At 41.5% G+C, this 17,360-nt stretch overlaps 1 pseudogene; it reads left to right on the forward strand.

Moving 5' to 3' along the window:
• Nucleotides 1–10,968: 10,968 nt before the first annotated feature.
• Nucleotides 10,969–17,241, forward strand: LOC106581377 (short transient receptor potential channel 2-like; annotated as a pseudogene).
• Nucleotides 17,242–17,360: the final 119 nt, after the last annotated feature.

Consider the following 17,360-nt stretch of genomic DNA (forward strand, 5'->3'; position numbering starts at 1 on the left):
CCAACGTTCCTACTAATACAGACCTGTCCAGAGAGGGTAACCATGAGCCTACCCTACTGTGGTAAACAAGTTATATACAGTACATCCTTACAACCACACACACACACACACACACATTTGTCTTACCTGGATCTGTGGGCTCTGTGGCACCACAGGACTGTGTCACTGCTGTATATCCCACAAGCCTGAGAGAGAATCAGGACTCTCGTTCTGCCTGACAGAGCTTGGAGTTTCTTCTCTCTGCCTCTCCTGCACACACACAACTGGTAAAGCGCTCTCCCGTTGCCCAAGTACAGCAAAGAGAGAGGGAGGGAGGGAGGTAGGCAGAGGGGGAGAGAGAGGGGAGAGAGGGAAGAAAGAGAGAGAGTGGGAGAGAAATTGCCTTGATAATGCACATTGCCATAGGAGGGTTGCATTCCTGGTAATCCAATCCAAGTGGAGTAAAAGCCTCTGTCATCTCACCAGACTTAATTAAACTGATTTGATTCTGGTCTCCCTCCATTAAACTGCATGGCTTCTTTGCCATTCATTTATTCATATTTTGGCTCCCCAGCTTTTGACCACAAATTAACCTGCCCTGCTGTGAAGTTAATGTGAGTTAAAGTCCAATTATTTCTCTCCAATATCTTCAGGTACAATACTGTCGAAATATAGCATGTGGTCTGGTGCAGCTACCGTGTACAGCACATATTGAACTTCAGTATGTCTAGTGTGACTGAAGTGTATCTTGACCGCTAACTCTGTCTGTTTGTCTGGTGGTCATTTGTGGCAGTTATGATAACACACAGACTGTGGGATGTTCCCAAGACAAAGGTTCACTGACTGCCAAATAGAACTGAATACTGTACATAGTGTAGTAGTATTGCTGTACTATTGCTGAACCTGTTGCCGTTATCTGTGCAGTAAATCTACTTCCATGACATGGCAAATGTATCCTGCTTGAGCTGTAAATTATAAGCACAGGACACAAGCATGTTTTTTGTATTATTGTATATTATCAGCAGATTTATACAGTGAATGAAATGTATACCTGTCAAAGGCTGACACAGCGTCTCTCATTTGAATTGCGAAGGTAGTGCAGCTCAGCCCGGCCAGCGTTCCAGCTTCCTCCGGGCGCTCTGGAAAGTCCACTGGAGTCCATCAGCGTAATTAATATGCCACGCTCCGGAAGACACGCGGTGTACTTCTCAAAATTAGTCTGAAAAAATGTGTCAGAAGGTCACGGTCATTTGATTAATATGGCAGCTGAAGGGAAGACAGTTGTGCCTCCTGTTTTAACAGCCAGGCTGCATACTTTTCATTGTGTCCTAAATGGTTTCTCACTGGGCCCAGCCTCCCATGGAAACTTTATCTCCAAATCTATAGGGGTTTCATTTGAGTATGCACTTTAAATTCAAACTAATAAATGTGGAAATTGCTTTTGTGACAGAGCAGTAAAATACAAGGTGCTGTTTCCTCAAATATCAATGAGGCCCGCAACATTCCTCCAATGGAATCATATTAGCAGATCTCACTGAAAAAATACTGACTCATTTTGGGCACTGGGATGTATGTCTCTCAGCACAAACCTGTCCTGCTTATTGGATTGTGTTATGGACAGTACATTAAAGGCACAGTAATAGGCTATATAATTTGTTCTCAGTCAAAAGGCAGTCACCCCACTGGGTTGTTTTGGCGTGTCTTTGGCATCATTAAAGACGGTTATTTTATCAAATCAATGCTCTGTAATTATTATTACGTGATTAAACTAATCATGTAAATTTAATTAACTAGGAAGTCAGGGGACCACGGAAAATCTTCAGATTACAAAGTTATAACTTTCCGAATATAAATCTTCCGATATTTTAATCTGATCAATTAGTCTTCTATTAATTAATTATTCTTTACCTTACGTCAGTCTCATTCCAAATGTCGTAAATTGTTGGTTATCTGCATGAACCCAGCCTAAACCATGAATCATCCATACACCAATTGGCTTAATAATTTATTTACGAACCAACTAAATAATCACAGAAATGCATAACAAACAAACAGTAGATATTGGTTACTAACAATGATAGGGAAGATTCCCTAGTGAGATAATCTGATATGACGGCTTGGTGGACAAAGGAAAGGGGTGTAGACCGATAAAGGAGCGGAAAAGACAAAATGGCTTCACTAATGGATCATTATATTCATTGAAATGCTAATTCTTTGCACATGAACACTAATTGCAACCAATATATTTACACCCATATGTCGTTGTTGTCTTCTCTGTTGGAATCGTCGGTCCGTCTGCTGGAGAGTTAGTTCATCAGAGAGTGGTTGTAGGTCTATCGGTGGCTCCTGATAGTTTCTGTTGTAATGGATATGTCAGGCGTCCATTGTTCTTAGATTAGATGTTTCGGCGGTTGTCGGTGTTCACATGCCAGGTTTACATAATTTCTAGCTGCAGACTAGTAATTAGTATCTAAGATTTGCTCTTATTCTGTAGGGATGGATAGTCTCAGAGTTGAACCATTTCCAGCCCGATGCTCCACATGGTGTGGTTTTCTAGTTTTGGGTATCAACTATTCACAGTTAACCTCTTGAGGATACCCTAGGATAGGGGGCGCCACAGCGCATTTTGAAAAAAAATCGTTCCCATTTTCAACGGCCTACTAATCAAACTCAGAAGATAGGGCATGCATATACTTATTATATATGGATAGAAAACACTCTAAAGTTTCTAAAACTGTTTGAATGGTGTCTGTGAGTATAACAGAACTCATTTGGCAGGCAAAACCCTGAGACATTTTCTGACAGGAAGTGGATACCTGATGTGTTGTATTGAGTTTAAACCTATCCCATTGAAAAACACAGGGGTTTAGGAATATTTTGGCACTTCCTATTGCTTCCACTAGATGTCGCCAGTCCTTTCACAGTGGTTTGAGCCTTATAGAGTCAAAACTCAGTGAATGACAGGAGTTTGAAATTGGTCACAGGGGATGGGCCATCACCATTATGACGCCGGCGGCCATGTCTGCCCCCACCTTTGGAAACGGTTTTAAAGGCAATGAAATCATCCCCCTCGAATCTTATTGGCTCTCTTGGTGTTAGAGGCCCTGAACATTTATTTTATACAACGTTTGACATGTTTGAACGAACCTACATGCGCGAGGATTGCTTTCAGTATGAAGTGCAGAGCTGCGTTTGGAGAGAGCCATAGGACGCGCTACCAACATCAGGCTAATGGAACGTGAAGTATGGACTTTTTGACCGAAAATACATCTGTTGTGGACCTGGGATGCTTTCTGATGAAGACAACTAAAGGTAGGCGATTATTGACAATATTATTGAAGATGAGATGGTTCATACTGTTGCGTCCAAGATGGCGCCGAGCACTGTATATTAGCTGATTTTCTGAGTATCGCATCTCCTTTTATCGCAAAGTGTGATTACCCAGTAAAGTTAATTTAAAATCTGGTATGACGGGTGTTCTCAAGAGATATTCATCTATAAATGTTAGATTGACAATATACATTTAAAAAATCGTTATAGTATAGCAATTTATTGAAACGTAGCATTGTTTACCGGGACGCTTTTGAGGGGAAATTAGGTAGTCAACGTCAGACAGAGATGTAAAATGCTGTTTTTATATATAAATATGACCTTTATTGAACAAAAGAATGCATGCATTGTATAACATGATGTCCTAGGGGTGCCATCTGATGAAGTTTGTAAAAGGTTAGTGCTACATTTAGCTGTTTATTGATAATATGTGATGGAAGTGGTTGGTCGGAAAATGGCTATGAAGCTGCTTTTTACGATGGACTCATCTAATATAATCTAATGATTTGCTTTTCCTGTAAAACCTTTTTGAAATCGGACGACGTGGGTCGATTCAGGAGAGGTGTATCTATAAAAAAAAAAAATATATATTTTTTATTTTTGTAAAAAATTATGCTAATTTTTTAATGCTAATTGGCGATATGATTTTTCGCTGGATTTTGATCCCGCTAACGGGATCAGATGCTCAAGAGGTTTTAACATCACATTACATCATTTCACAAATAGTTTCATCTTTACTCATTCACTTTATACAAGAATTAGATGCAAACCCCATAATTGAGAAATGTACACATTCAGATATATAGTTATGTGTGTTTCCTGTCCTCCATGAGGTCATTAAATGAAACACACTCAACATAACTGTCCTTTAAGTGTCCAGGGACCATTCCCACACTCTCAAAGGTGGACATATTGTTTAAAACTCCCATTTTGGGGATTTAGGAGCTTGGCCAAGTGAAATCCCTTGTTCTCTGTGTTCTCGCTCTCTGCATGACCAGGGGGAGAGAGTGTCCAGCAGGAATTTATGGCCTGAGATAACAGAACCTGGGTGTAGGAGAGAGTGAGAGATGGGGGAAGCCACGATCTACATCCAGAAAGGACCACGTCATGACAGTTTGAAGCTGGAGATGGGGCTGAATACATAACTCAACGCAAAGATGGAGATTAGGATGTAAATTAATGAATTGTAGCGAACGGAGAGGCAGGGCAGGGACCCTGGTCGCTGGCATGAAAGGCAAACACCCTATCATCAAGCCAATAGGGTTAACCCTATTGTAACCTATTGTAACCCTAATTGTAACTTTGCTCATATTACGAGGATCGCTACAGTATTAACAAGCTATAGGCTACATTATTTTTACAAGACATGGTTAAAACAATCCAATGTTTCAGATCATGATGGGGTAAGACAGGTGTAAAGTATTAAACTCATGAGTAGGCCAGGCCTAAACGTTTTCAATCCACTAAGTATTGAGATTTTACCAAAAGTAGCCTGATTGCACGAGAGGCCTACTGCAAGGACTCAACTAAGCTTTTGTTCTTTAAAAGCCATCTCTGTTGCTGAAATGAGTTTATCAAGTCGGCTGTAGTTGCTGAAGGCCAAATTGAAAATATTGCGACATTTTATATAGCTTGTTGTTTAATAAGTTTTAACGAGTATTTATACAGTCCAAATGAAAGATAGCCAGCCATTTGTAGCCATGGGGATTCTTTAAAGTCCAAAATAAGTCAGAATTGTCCAAACCAAAACGGTCACAATCAAAACAATTAACACAATAGAGATATATAGAGGCTTCATCTTTGTAGCTGTGCCATTATGGAGTCTGTGACAGCACGGGCCACGCCATTGAGGCTATCTCCAATTAAAAGTTGCATGCGCCATCATCAACCATCTGAGCCACAGAGGACCACCAGGTGGCTAGTGAACTAGTGCACACTTCAGGAAGAAATGTAGAGTATTGAGATGTATAGCCAGCAGGGGGGCTCCAACTCTCCAAGAGCCCAAACACTGACATCTGTTTTGCCAAAACATAGACGTCTATAATGTGCTATACTGTACTGTGCTGTGCTGTGCTCTACCGTACTGTACTGTGCTGTGCTGTGCTCTACCATACTGTACTGTGCTGTGCTGTGCTCTACCGTACTGTACTATGCTGTACAGTACTGTGCTTTGCTGTGCTGTACTGTACTGTCCCCTATCCTCCCGGCCGGCTCGGTCCTCCCCTCCTGCTCCGTGGCTCAACGACTCATTGCGAGCTCACAGAACAGGGCTCCGGGCAGACGAGCGGAAATGGAGGAAAACTCGCCTCCCTGCGGACCTGGCATCCTTTCACTCCCTCCTCTCTACATTTTCCTCTTCTGTCTCTGCTGCTAAAGCCACTTTCTACCACTCTAAATTCCAAGCATCTGCCTCTAACCCTAGGAAGCTCTTTGCCACCTTCTCCTCCCTCCTGAATCCTCCTCCCCCTCCCCCCCCTCCTCCCTCTCTGCGGATGACTTCATCAACCATTTTGAAAAGAAGGTCGACGACATCCGATCCTCATTTGCTAAGTCAAACGACACCGCTGGTCCTGCTCATACTGCCCTACCCTGTGCTTTGACCTCTTTCTCCCCTCTCTCTCCAGATGAAATCTCGCGTCTTGTGACGCCCGGCCGCCCAACAACCTGCCCGCTTGACCCTATCCCCTCCTCTCTTCTCCAGACCATTTCCGGAGACCTTCTCCCTTACCTCACCTTGCTCATCAACTCATCCTTGACCGCTGGCTACGTCCCTTCCGTCTTCAAGAGAGCGAGAGTTGCACCCCTTCTGAAAAAACCTACACTCGATCCCTCCGATGTCAACAACTACAGACCAGTATCCCTTCTTTCTTTTCTCTCCAAAACTCTTGAACGTGCCGTCCTTGGCCAGCTCTCCTGCTATCTCTCTCAGAATGACCTTCTTGATCCAAATCAGTCAGGTTTCAAGACTGGTCATTCAACTGAGACTGCTCTTCTCTGTGTCACGGAGGCTCTCCGCACTGCTAAAGCTAACTCTCTCTCCTCTGCTCTCATCCTTCTAGACCTATCTGCTGCCTTTGATACTGTGAACCATCAGATCCTCCTCTCCACCCTCTCCGAGTTGGGCATCTCCGGCGCGGCCCACGCTTGGATTGTGTCCTACCTGACAGGTCGCTCCTACCAGGTGGCGTGGCGAGAATCTGTCTCCGCACCACGTGCTCTCACCACTGGTGTCCCCCAGGGCTCTGTTCTAGGCCCTCTCCTATTCTCGCTATACACCAAGTCACTTGGCTCTGTCATATCCTCACATGGTCTCTCCTATCATTGTTATGCAGACGACACACAATTAATCTTCTCCTTTCCCCCTTCTGATAACCAGGTGGCGAATCGCATCTCTGCATGTCTGGCAGACATATCAGTGTGGATGACGGATCACCACCTCAAGCTGAACCTCGGCAAGACGGAGCTGCTCTTCCTCCCGGGGAAGGACTGCCCGTTCCATGATCTCGCCATCACGGTTGACAACTCCATTGTGTCCTCCTCCCAGAGTGCTAAGAACCTTGGCGTGACCCTGGACAACACCCTGTCGTTCTCTACTAACATCAAGGCGGTGACCCGATCCTGTAGGTTAATGCTCTACAACATTCGCAGAGTACGACCCTGCCTCACACAGGAAGCGGCGCAGGTCCTAATCCAGGCACTTGTCATCTCCCGTCTGGATTACTGCAACACGCTGTTGGCTGGGCTCCCTGCCTGTGCCATTAAACCCCTACAACTCATCCAGAACGCCGCAGCCCGTCTGGTGTTCAACCTTCCCAAGTTCTCTCACGTCACCCCGCTCCTCCGCTCTCTCCACTGGCTTCCTGTTGAAGCTCACATCCGCTACAAGACCATGGTGCTTGCCTACGGAGCTGTGAGGGGAACGGCACCTCCGTACCTTCAGGCTCTGATCAGGCCCTACACCCAAACAAGGGCACTGCGTTCATCCACCTCTGGCCTGCTAGCCTCCCTACCTCTGAGGAAGCACAGTTCCCGCTCAGCCCAGTCAAAACTGTTCGCTGCTCTGGCACCCCAATGGTGGAACAAGCTCCCTCACGACGCCAGGACAGCGGAGTCAATCACCACCTTCCGGAGACACCTGAAACCCCACCTCTTTAAGGAATACCTAGGGTAGGATAAAGTAATCCTTCTAACCCCCCCCCCCCCCCTTAAAAGATTTAGATGCACTATTGTAAAGTGGTTGTTCCACTGGATATCATAAGGTGAATCCACCAATTTGTAAGTCGCTCTGGATAAGAGCGTCTGCTAAATGACGTAAATGTAAATGTACCCTACTGTACTGTACCCTACTCTACAGTTCTCTACTGTACTCTACTGTACTCTACTGTACTGTGCTCTACTGTACTGTATCATACTCTACAGTTCTCTACTGTGCTGTACTCTACTGTGCTGTGCTCTACTGTACTGTACCCTAATCTACAGTTCTCTACTGTACTGTACTCTACTGTACAGTACTCTACTGTACTCTACTATAATGTATTGTACTGTACCCTACTCTACTGTACTCTACTCTACTCTACTGTGCTCTACTATAATGTATTTTACTGTACTCTTCTCTACTGTACCTACTCTACTGTACTGTGCACTACTATAATGTATTGTACTGTACCATACTCTACTGTACTCTACTGTACTGTGCTCTACCGTAATGTATTGTACTGTACCCTACTCTACTGTACCCTACTCTACTCTACTGAAGTTTACTCTACTTCAGTTTCTTTTAATTGAAGAATGGACCCATGAACTCTTGATCTAGTGGTCTTGGTCCTGCTCTGTGGACCACTCAAGACCACAAATTCATTCTTTAACCTTTTACTGCAGTGAGCTAAATCAGGGTCCTACGGAGTGTTTCTTGCTAGTCTTAAGCAAATCTACTTTGAAATAAAAGTATACACCTTACACATACATTATGGTTATGGGCTTAAAAAAAGAAGACACCTGTACCATGTCAGATATAGAGATGAAATGTATTCAATTTGGATCCCAATATTTCACTTTATACACATCACAGTAGATTAAAACATAACAAAACCGTTTTAAATAGAAACACTGGATTTTATGAAACTTTTTCAAAATAATGGCAGCTTTTTTAAAAGAATGTTTATTAATTGAGGCCACTAGGTAATTTGACTGCAGGAAAAGGTTACCTTGTCATGGTCTCAACTCGGTCTGGGTTTTAATCTTGGGACCAATGTCCTGATAAAAACCTTGGTCTTGGCTCCTGGAAATTAGCTTAGTCTTTGGTTTTTACAACATAGGCAACCCAATTTCAAGACAATGCTCTCTGGTCATTGGCAGATCCCTCCCAACCCATAGGAATGCCCACCCAGTTGACAACTTTTAAATGGTGGAAGCCCTCAATGGAAATATCTATACCAAAACAAATTATTTCCATCTAGATTCCGCTATTTATCTCTATACAACACCAAAACATCTGTTATTTTGCCAAAATAAAGACAGTTAAAGTGATAATTTAAACATCTAACATAATCAATTTGATGCATAAGTAATACAATCAATCAACAAGTTTTAGATTCACACCACCAACATTGAACATTTTACAGAGAACAATAGATATGATATTTCTCTAAATGCAAATTACATTTAAAAAATGTATTGTAATAGGTTAATTAAAATGATGCAACTTTTTCCACTATGTTTCAGTAGTGACACATTTAGTGGGGTGGGAAGGAATTCAGGTAAATATTTCAAATATGTAATACAAAGGGTGTGAGTAGTATACACTGAGTGTCACGTTCTGACCATAGAAAGCTTTTATTTTCTATGGTAGAGTAGGCCAGGGCGTGACAGGGGGTTTTGTCTAGTTTATTTATTTCTATGTTGGTTCTAGTTTCTTTTTTCTATGTTGGAGATTTTGTCTAGTTTCTGTATTTCTATGTTGTTGTTTTTTAGATGATCTCCAATTAGAGGCAGCTGGTCATCGTTGTCTCTAATTGGGGATCATATTTAAGTTGTTGGTTATCCCACTAGGTTTTGTGGGACATTATTTTGAGTAAGGGTATGTTGCACCGCTTTGTCACGTTTTATTCATTAGTTTATTTGTATGTCTTGCATAGTTTCACAGTTATAATAAAATGTGGAACGATACACACACTGCGCTTTGATCCCATTCTTCAGACAGCCTCGACACTGAGTGTAAAAAAATAAAACATTAAGAACGTCTGCTCTTTCCGTGACACATATACCAGTGCCAGTTGTAGTAAACTCCTGAAGGATAAAAGTTCAGTGTGCATAATTCATTAAAATGACAATTGAACAGTTAAAGAGATAAGCTTAGATGACTAATGCAGAAAATATATGTTTTTAACATAGAATTGGGTATAATGATTATGGATCTAGATTGCAGGAAAAAACTGTTTCAGGTGTTTGAAAATGCTAAATTGAAATGCTAAATTGCAGAGAATTGCACAACCCTCCTCCAGAAACCCCTCCGCTCTATGACGTACTTTGTGCCCCCTCTATAATAATGGCTGTATGACGCCTCTGTGTCAGACATTTCCCTCCATCAAAATGTACTAGCACAAACCGTCAAGTCTAGATGTTTGCTACAAACATTGCTATCTGACGTATCTATTCTACCGATAGTCCCATCAAAGATGATTTGTACATTATCAGTCATATAAAAGAACAAACACCAGTCTGGTTCCCAGTTATATAGAAATGTTTATATTTCTTTTGGAAAAACACCAACCTGTCTCCACTCACCACCCCTGTGAACTTGCTCCACCTCCTATGTGAGTGCTCCGGTCAAGTGCATTGCTTTTATGCACAAGATTAGCGCCTCTCAGTAATTGGTTTCTCCTGTTTTCATTGTGTATCAGAAAAATTGATGTTTATGCAAATTATGTCTTTATACTTTTTAACTTTACATTTTTCATCATTTTGCACATATCCTGTTTTTGGAGATGGTGACCTGAAATCCATGTGAATATCAGCCGATAAATCAAGCATTAGGCTATAAGCAACTTTACAAGGCCATGGGCCCTTGATGTGATCTAAAAGTTCATACGTTGTTGATACACCACAGATACTCATTTCCAGGTCTGAGTTTGGAATGAAAATTATATATAAAAATGTTTGACCAAAATTGATCACAATAAGGCGCTGTGTGATAACTGGTGAACACCTCTTGGGAGGCGTCTGTTATTGGCTCCGGTGGAAATCCGGGGGAAATTCCCAGTGCTGGTCTATGCAGAAACAGAGATAAAAGCAGAGGTAGGCAGCACAGAGGCAACAGGTCTCTGCACTGCCTGTCTGGAGCATTATGTCTCAGTCTGCCGTCCAAAAGTACAATTTAGCGACCATTATACAACAGGTGGGTCTGATCCAGAATGCTGATTGGTTAAAAGCGCATTCCAGCTGGTGTCTATTCCACAAGTTACAACCGGCTAAATCTATGACATTAAAATGCCTATTTTCTCGACTTCGTCTCGGACCTAACAACACCCGTGCCAATTTATCTTCCAAACACCGGCTTCTCTGGCATTATCACTTAATTATACGTTCCCGGTCTTACATTATGCATTACAGATGAAATAACTTACAAGGAGGACTTAATTTCTGTTTCCCCCGCTAACCAACATGGAAAATATTATGGTAAGACTTCCTATGCTCTAATATTGCTGTACCGTTTTATGTAAAGGAAACTTTTGGGTTCAAACTTTTGAATATTTCAATAACTGATTACTCTAATATAACTGGCCTACTATGACATGAAAAAGACAACTATTGAAGTTGATATGTAATAAAGATGGTGAAAGTATTCAAATCAAATCAAAGTTTATTTGTCACATGCGCCGAATACAACAGGTGTAGACCTTACAGTGAAATGCTTACTTACAGGCTCTAACGAATAGGGCAAAAAAGGTATTAGGTGAACAATAGGTAGGTAAAGAAATAAAATAACAGTAGAAAGACAGTGAAAAACAGTAGCGAGGTTATATACAGTAGCGAAGCTATAAAAGTAGCGAGGCTATATACAGTAGCGAGGTTATATACAGTAGCGAAGCTATAAAAGTAGCGAGGCTACATACAGACACCGGTTAGTCAGGCTGATTGAGGTAGTATGTACATGTAGATAAGGTTAAAGTGACTATGCATATATGATGAACAGAGAGTAGCAGTAGCGTTAAAGAGGGGTTGGCGGGTGGCGGGACACAATGCAGATAGCCCGGTTAGCCAATGTGCGGGAGCACTGGTTGGTCGGGCCAATTGAGGTAGTATGTACATATGTACATGAATGTATAGTTAAAGTGACTATGCATGTATGATAAACAGAGAGTAGCAGCAGCGTAAAAGAGGGGTTGGGGGGGCACACAATGCAAATAGTCCAGGTAGCCATTTGATTACCTGTTCAGGAGTCTTATGGCTTGGGCTAAAATCTGTTGAGAAGCCTTTTTGTCCTAGACTTGGCACTCTGGTATCGCTTGCTATGCGGTAGTAGAGAGAATAGTCTATGACTGGGGTGGCTGGGGTCTTTGACAATTTTTAGGGCCTTCCTCTGACACCGCCTGGTGTAGAGGTCCTGGATGGCAGGCAGCTTAGCCCCAGTGATGTGCTGGCCGTAAGCACTACCCTCTGTGGTGCCTTGCGGTCAGAGGCCGAGCAATTTCCGTAGCAGGCAGTGATGCAACCAGTCAGGAGGCTCTCGATGTTGCAGCTGTAGAACCTTTTGAGGATCTCAGGACCCATGCCAAATCTTTTTAGTTTCCTGAGGGGGAATAGGCTTTGTCGTGCCCTCTTCACGACTGTCTTGGTGTGTTTGGACCATTCTAGTTTGTTGGTGATGTGGACACCAAGGAACTTGAAGCTCTCAACCTGCTCCGCTACAGCCCCGTCGATGAGAATGGAAAGGAAGTCAATAACAGTATTGTGAGTAAAGATGTTCATTCATAGCAAAGCATTTTGGCAAATTGTATTAAATTACTGTACATTAAAAGATGTCATATTAAATCCCCTCTCAGCCGGACCAATGGCTGGTGATTGTGAACAAAAAGCTACATTTCCGCCTGGAGCTGATAGCAGTCATTCAGAAGGAAAACTCAATTCTGGTGGGAAGCCTGCTGTCCACAGGGGATGGCATCATCTGCCAGCTGGCTGAGTCTGAGGACCGTCTGTGGAGAGAAGCTTGAACCTGTCCATCCGCTTGGGCGACGAGGACATTGTCTCCGCTCTGATGCTGGGCGTCAGTTTGACTTCAGGCAGATCTACGTGGCGCTGCTGGTGGCTGTGGACACCAACTGGAGGAAGTGGTCAAAAGGCTCCTGGACTGCCTCGATCAGGGAAGGGCAACAAGATGGATGTGGGCTCCTTCTCCATGGCAGTATTTGACCATTACATTGATGACTCCTAGTTTGCCCCTGACTTGACCCCGATGACCCTGGCCTATCAGAAGGACCTGTATGACATCGTCACCACATTGACTAAGAAGGGCCATGCCATCCCTCTGCCTCACTCCATCTCCTGTACCTGTCTGGAGTGCAGGAATGGCCATCAGTATGATCTGCTGAAGTTCTCTCTGTCTCGTATCAACACCTACCAGGGCATGGCCAGCCGGGCATACCTCTCCATCACCGCACAGGATGCCATGCTCAGTGCCTTGAAACTCAGTTGGGAGGTATGCAATGTTTGATGTTTGTTTGATGTTTGATGTTTGATGTTGTGTGTAAATTACAACATAGTACTATATTTATTTACTGGATTTTACCAGGTAAGTTGACTGAGAAAACATTCAAGCTCACAGGAAATCAATGACAGTAGAATGTTAGATCATATGAAGTCAACTGGAGTAGAATGTTATCTCATATGAAGTTAATAACAAGTAGAATGTTAGCTCATATGAAGTCAATAATAGTAGAATGTTAGCTCATATGAAGTCAATAATAGTAGAATGTTAGCTCATATTAAGTCAATAACAGAATAATGTTAGCTCACAGGAAGTCAATAAGAGTAGAATGTTAGCTCATATGAAGTCAATAACAGTAGAATGTTAGCTCATATGAAATCAATAACAGTAAAGTGTTAGCTCATATGAAGTCAATAACAGTAGAATGTTAGCTCATGTGAAGTCAATAAGAGTAGAATGTTAGCTCATATGAAGTCAATAAGAGTAGAATTTTAGCTTATATGAAGTCAATAACAGTAGAATGTTAGCTGATATGAAATCAATAAGAGTAGAATGTTAGCTCATATGAAGTCAATAAGAGTAGAATGTTAGCTCATATGAAGTCAATAACAGTAGAATGTTAGCTCATATGAAGTCAATAAGAGTAGAATGTTAGCTCATATGAAGTCAATAAGAGTAGAATGTTAGCTCATATGAAGTCAATTAGAGTAAAGTGTTAGCTCATATGAAGTCAATAACAGTAGAATGTTAGCTCATGTGAAGTCAATAAGAGTAGAATGTTAGCTCATATGAAGTCAATAAGAGTAGAATTTTAGCTTATATGAAGTCAATAACAGTAGAATGTTAGCTGATATGAAATCAATAAGAGTAGAATGTTAGCTCATATGAAGTCAATAAGAGTAGAATGTTAGCTCATATGAAGTCAATAACAGTAGAATGTTAGCTCATATGAAGTCAATAAGAGTAGAATGTTAGCTCAAATGAAGTCAATAAGAGTAGAATGTTAGCTCATATGAAGTCAATTAGAGTAGAATGTTAGCTCATATGAAGTCAATTAGAGTAGAATGTTAGCTCAAATGAAGTCAATAAGAGTGAAATGTTAGCTCATATGAAGTCAATAAGAGTAGAATGATGGCTCATGAAGTCAATACGAGTAGAATGGTAGCTCACATGAAGTCAATAAGAGTAGAATGTTAGCTCATATGAAGTCAATAAGAGTGGAATGTTAGCTCATATGAAGTCAATAAGAGTAGAATGTTAGCTCATGAAGTCAATATGTGTAGAATGTTAGCTCATGAAGTCAATTAGAATAGAATGTTAGCTCATATGATGTCAATTAGAGTAGAATGTTATCTCATATGAAGTCAATTAGAATAGAATGTTAGCTCATATGAAGTCAATAAGAGTAGAATGATGGCTCATGAAGTCAATAAGAGTAGAATGGTAGCTCACATGAAGTCAATTAGAGTAGAATGGTAGCTCATATGAAGTCAATAAGAGTGGAATGTTAGCTCATATGAAGTCAATTAGAGTAGAATGTTAGCTCATATGAAGTCAATTAGAGTAGAATGTTAGCTCATATGAAGTCAATATGAGTAGAATGTTAGCTCATATGAAGTCAATAAGAGTAGAATGTTAGCTCATATGAAGTCAATAAGAGTAGAATGTTAGCTCATGTGAAGTCAATTAGAGTAGAATGTTAGCTCATATGAAGTCAATTAGAGTAGAATGTTAGCTCATATGAAGTCAATAAGAGTGAAATGTTAGCTCATATGAAGTCAATAAGAGTAGAATGATGGCTCATGAAGTCAGAGTAGAGGAGCCCTGAGCATGGTGGTAGCTCGAGCGAGTGGAGAGCTCGAGCATAAGAGTAGAATGTTAGCTCATGAAGTCAATTAGAATAGAATGTTAGCTCATATGAAGTCAATAAGAGTAGAATGTTAGCTCATATGAAGTCAATTAGAATAGAATGTTAGCTCATATGAAGTCAATTAGAGTAGAATGTTAGCTCATATGAAGTCAATTAGAGTAGAATGTTTGCTCATATGAAGTCAATTAGAATAGAATGTTAGCTCATATGAAGTCAATAAGAGTCTAATGTTAGCTCATATGAAGTCAATTTGAGTAGAATGTTAGCTCATATGAAGTCAATAAGAGTAGAATGTTAGCTGAAATGAAGTTAATAGAATATCTAAAGGTCTGATAATGTATGTAGTTGTTTCAATCTCTGTATGTCTCTGTTTGTGTTCCTCAGCCCCAGTACCCGAGTCTGGAAGAGCTGTGTCAGGAGTTTGCAGTGGAGATGCTGGCTATGTGTTGCAACCAGAGTGAGGTAACAAAGATCCTGAACAAATGTGATGGCGAGGATGAAGATGAACTGGACGAGCAGACCTTCGAGAAGGGGAATCCAAACCTGTCACGGTTAATTATAATCAGAAACAGGTAACAGTCTACTTTACCTACCCCATACTACCTTTATTATACTCAAACTAAATTATCTTCAAAGTAATAAAAATTGTAACTTTTAGAACTTGTGAGCATGTTATTTTCACCTCTTTCTTCTCCTCTTCTAGTTTGTGGGTCATCCCATCTGCCAGCAAGTGCTGTCATCCATTTGGTGTGGAAACATTTCGGGGTGGAGGGGCAGCAAGACGGTCTGGAAACTCACGGTGTCTCTTGGGATCTTCTTCACCATGCCTCTCCTCTGTATGGACTACTGGGTTGCTCCCAAATCCAAGGTGAGCTAAGAGTAGGGGCTGGGCTCAATCCATATCGCAGAAGTATTGCGGAAGATACACGTTTATAGCTTGATTTAAATTTAAAGGCAATGTTCCCTTTTTCGCGGAGACTACATTCGCAGTAAACGCTTCATATGCCGGCTCAATCAGAAATTGCCTTTACATTTTACATACTTCCCGTGAAACAGATTGAATCAGCCCTAGGGGAAAATACATTGCCTGACTGTTTATTTTCAGATGTGTTGTAAGGATTGTGTTTCTATTTTAGATTGGAAAGACTTTGAAAATACCTGTGGTTCATCATTTCCCTTCTAGTTTAATCTATTTTCATGGAGCTGTATATTGATGAGTTTGCATCCTGCCAGCAAACATCCTCTACAACTCTCTCCATATGATCTGGGTGGTCGTTAGGTCTATGTTATGTTGTAATTGTTTACTATCAATTTATAAACCTTTCATATCACAAACCCTTTACAAATCGTTTGTAAAGTATAGGCTACCTTTATACACTGTATACAAAACATTCCATACGGCTCTTTCCATGACACAGACTGAACAGGTGAATCCAGGGGAAAGCTGTGATCCCTTATTGATGTCACTTGTTAAATCCACTTCAATCAGTGTAGATGAAGGGGAGGAGACAGGTTAAAGAAGGATTTTTAAGCCTTGAGACATTTGAGACATGTATTGTGTATGAGTACCATTCAGAGGGTGAATGGGCAAGACAAAAGATGTAAGTATCTTTGACCAGGGTATGGTAGTAGGTGCCAGGCGCACGGGTTTGAATGTGTCAAGAGCTGCAACGCTGCTGGGTTTTTCACCTTCAACAGTTTCTCGTGTGTATCAAGAATGGTCCACCACCCAAAGGACATCCAGCCAACGTGACACAGCTGTGGGAAACATTGGCTGTACCATGGGACAGCATCCCTGTGGAATCCTTTCAACACCTTGTAGAGTCCGACAAATTGAGGCTGTTCTGAGGGCAAAAGGGAGTGCAACTCAATATTAGGAATGGGTTCCTAATGTTTTGTCCACTCAGTGTATAGCCTGCTGTAAATATTTAAAACACCTATGCTTGCTTATGTACGTTGCCAAATTCAGAGTGAAACCTACCACACTAACTTATTTTTTGTTGGACTGATTATGCATGTCATAAAAATGTAGCAATTAGCAAAAGCATGTTTATGAGTAGAAAAAACAAAATAATTGCATGAATAACCTGATCATCAGTATCATATAGTATTTACATTTACTGTACCTTAACATCTCTATACAGAGAACTCTGGTATGAGAAAACATGTGCTACACAGACAGAGTAATGTACAGCCTGCTTATGAATGTATTGCGAGATCTGACTGTGACGTTACCACAGACCACACTCTAATAACAGACAACTGACCCAGCTCATGATTCAGTCATTTCATGTTGTTTCAATTAGAAGGGTAACTAACTGTGTGCTTTCCAGTCTCCAGTTTGTCTGTGTATAGGTGACAACTTGCTGTTCACCTGCTGTTTGTGCCAGGCCTGGTGAACCTCAGGTGCATAACTAGACATTCATTACCAGGAGCCCAGAGGCCCACAGCACGGTTCTCCATGGGCCTGGAAAATGA

The sequence above is a fragment of the Salmo salar genome, chromosome 20 (assembly GCF_965601325.2).
Source record: "Salmo salar chromosome 20, fSalSal1, whole genome shotgun sequence".
Lineage (NCBI taxonomy): Eukaryota > Metazoa > Chordata > Actinopteri > Salmoniformes > Salmonidae > Salmo > Salmo salar.